Raw genomic sequence first — 3,605 nt, forward strand, 5'->3', positions numbered from 1 at the left:
TCTAGATTTTTTCCACGTCCATATCCACGTCTGTTCTGTGTCATTTTTGGGAAGGTCAAAATATAAGTAGCATTTTGCTCAGCAGCTGCTCCTTTCTTGTTATTAAGTAAAGGTAAAGCGTTAGTATGTCCAAAATTATAATTACACTCTATATAGACATAAATAAAAATTTGCCTTTCTTCCACTTCAACATGCTACTGTTCTCTAATTTTTACTACAATATAAAATGGTTCATATCTGTCCCTGGTGTCATTTCATGGAAATGCACTTATTACTGTCCTAATTATTATCTAACAGAAATGCTAGGATTTTAGCCATGCTAGGCAATGCATAGCAAATAAATAAATACAAACACACATATATGTGCTCCACCACTAATTTTCATTTATTTTTCTACGTAATTGCCAGTGTGTTCCTTTTCCATTCGTGAAATATTATGGGCTCCCTCTGGTGGGCCAAACCAATATGTTTTTAGAGTAATTTTTGGGATGTAGGGAGTCCATTTAGCTTAAAGGAAAACAAATGCTTGATCTGTATGTCTAAGATTTGGAGTTCTAATCCCGATACTTTTCAATTTCCTTACAGTTTATGACTCTGCCCCAGAAAGATTGTATTTTCAGTGCATAACTGTCAATACTAAAATACATGTTTTTTTAAAATAAAATATTCTAATGAAAAGACTAAACCAGCAACCTTCTCTAAAACTGAGGGTTCAGATTTCTTGAATATGATGACTATAACTAGGAGCAACATTAAGTCCCTAAAATGAAATCATACAAGTGTGGCTGTGATAGAAGACTAAAAACTGAAATAAATACATGTTTTACTTTTTTTTTTTTCAGAAAATCATCAATAAAGTTAGTATGCACACTGAAACTGTGTCCTCAAGAATTTGCTATTATTTCATAAGATGAATCACTTTTTTAAAATCAGGAGTGCATGCATGTTGGTTGTTACTGCTTTTTTAGGACAAACATTTTCCATTTATTGCTACAGTTTCTGTGAAATTATGGCAATATTATCTTCTAACTCCTTTGACTGAATGTTAAACTTTCTTCATCTGTTCCTCATTAATAAAAAAATCTGTAATGTGTTATTTTTTACTTTCAACCCACACACATAAATCATAGCTTTAGGTAAAGAGAGATGAAAATTAAACAAGTGAATCAATCAGTGTGAGTAGAGAAACTGAAGTAGTACAATAAAGAGAAAATAGTATCTTGATATTAAGACTTATTTGTAGCTTACTCAAGGTGGTCACTTGTATGACTAATTCTTTCTTCCAGAATGGTTATCTTGGGAGATTATTTGGTGGATTAGTTTTTTTTTTCTTTTCTGATAGATTTTTAGATTCTTTTCTGTAGATTTGCTTCAGTGAATGATGTATTTCTTTATATTGTTACTTCTTTGTTTTATTATTTTTTCTATGCCCATGAAATATTACAGATATTATTTTATCACAAAAGTGATCAAGATAAAAAAAAAAAAAAAGAAAGATGAAGAAAAAAGAAGTTGCACTGAACAGGTAAAATGTGAAATATATCTCTGTATTTAGCTTTGTTGTTAGTGGCAAATTTCCTATTATAGGATTAAGGATCTCAAATGGTGTTAAAAGATGTTGTAGAAATGCACTGCAGGCAATGAACTGAAATAAGTGACCAGAAGAACTTCAAACAGAGAAAAGATGAAGATAGGGCAAAATTTTTCATTTGTTCACATGAGAAGACCTGACTGAAAGGTGTCACTAAGCTTAGTGTTTCACTATAATCAGGTATATGTTTTGTTGTTCTGAGTGTAAACTGGGTAAGGCTTTAGAAGATGAATCATAGCTGACACCAAGCTGACCCTAAATGTATTTAGGAAGCTAATGAAGAACAGCAAGCCTTTCAAAAAACTGTTGTCTTTTAGAAAGAGAGGATGTTTCAAATCCATATTCCAAACAGCCATTTCATTGTCAGTAAGTGCTTTGGAAGAGCAGTAACCTCTGTACACACGGAGAGATGGGGAAACTTTTAATGAAAGGCTCTGGTTACAGTACACTCTTCTCTTGTTAACAGCAGTGGATGGTTACATTTTTTGTGCTTACTCTTTGCCACATTTTTCTGAAGTTTTAATTGGGAAATGGAGAAGATAAATTGTACTCTTAACTCTTTTTCAAATAGAAAAAAATGACTTGGATAGAGGACATATTACCAAAAATCCCAGATAATTTCTTGTTTTTACAGAATGATAATACATCATTATGTATCATCATATAAAAACATAGGATTATTTCATTTTTTAGTTAATGTAATTAAAATGGAGATGCTAATGTTCTAATATATTTTGTACGTACAGAGTACATTCTACTCAACTCTCTATGAGAGAAAGATGAGTGGACAATGATGATAACAATGATGTTGATGATTACAGTTAGTTTAAAAAAGGATAAAGAAGTTACAATCTGAGAAGCTAGTAACTGAAATTAAGACTGATTGCCATGTTTAGACTATTTTTCACTGAATTTTGATATGCACATGTTCCTACATATGAATGCAGAAATGACCCACCTTTGTGTACAGACTGGGGGAAATTGTTCAAGATATCAGACTGTCACATTCTCAGTCTCAAGGAGCTCCACAGTTCCACACCTTAGAGAACAGACTTACTTGGCAGGTTAGACACCATGATCAGGCAGGTGATTTTCTCAGAGCAAGGCTCATTCCTTGCACTCTGGGTGTGCTGACTCCTGTGATCTCAAATGCAGAAAACTGAACTGCATAATCTGTGGTAGTAGGGAACTGTTCTCATGCTCGCTCTCTCTCCCTCTCTCTCTTTTTTCAAATTTAAGTGTTAATTTTAATTTTCCTCACCTCTGTGCAGGGAAGATTATGGAATAGATCTTCCTGGAAGCTATGCTAAGATATGGAAAACTGGGAGGTGAAACAAGACTGCAAGCATGGCTTCATCAAAGGCAAGTCCTGCCTGACTAACAGTGGCCTTCTAATGAATCATAGAATCATAGAATGACTTGGGTTGTGTCTCGCTCCAATTTATAGGAGGGAGAGGAGGTTCTTTGATATCTATATACCTGGCGTGAGATTAAGAAAAAAATGGTTCAAATGCTGGTTTGACCAGTTTATTACCGATCTTAATCAGGGAGATGGGGAAAGGGAGGATGGACACTATTATGAATTAGGGTAATGGGGAAGAGAAGGAGGGCGATAGAAAAGATAGGAAAGAAGAAGCAAGGAGTCTTTATAGGAAGCATGAGAGAGATAGTCACCTCCATGGATCCAGCGTGGTTTATGGCTCAGTCTTCAGTAGTGGTGGGTCATCAGGCGTTGTTTCGTTGATGACAACGGTAATCACAGCAATAATGGCGACTACTTTACAATGGTAGTATAAACTTATAAATAAGTCCAAAGTGGTTGAGTCAGCTCTTTCTGGAGTGACAGCTCCTGGCTTTTGGATCTCAGCAGGAACTCCTTTTGTTCCCATCTGCTGGGCCTTGCTGGCAGATAAGAGGGAGCAAGGAGATGCTCACTTGTATCTTACCTTCACAGGATACAATAGTATCATCCTCCAAATTCCCACAGCAAGCTCGAGTTATTTGGTCACAGGCT

The 3,605-nt window shown here is 35.1% G+C and overlaps 1 non-coding gene across 1 annotated transcript; it reads left to right on the top strand.

The window, feature by feature from the left end:
- The first annotated feature begins 2,640 nt into the window (after nt 1-2,640).
- LOC116217560 (U1 spliceosomal RNA) lies at nt 2,641-2,802 on the top strand. The gene has a single exon (XR_004162254.2). It is a non-coding gene; the product is annotated as a U1 spliceosomal RNA (small nuclear RNA).
- The last annotated feature ends 803 nt before the right edge of the window (nt 2,803-3,605 follow it).

Source organism: Meleagris gallopavo, chromosome Z (genome assembly GCF_905368555.1).
Source record: "Meleagris gallopavo chromosome Z, MGAL_WU_HG_1.1, whole genome shotgun sequence".
In the NCBI taxonomy this organism is placed as follows: domain Eukaryota; kingdom Metazoa; phylum Chordata; class Aves; order Galliformes; family Phasianidae; genus Meleagris; species Meleagris gallopavo.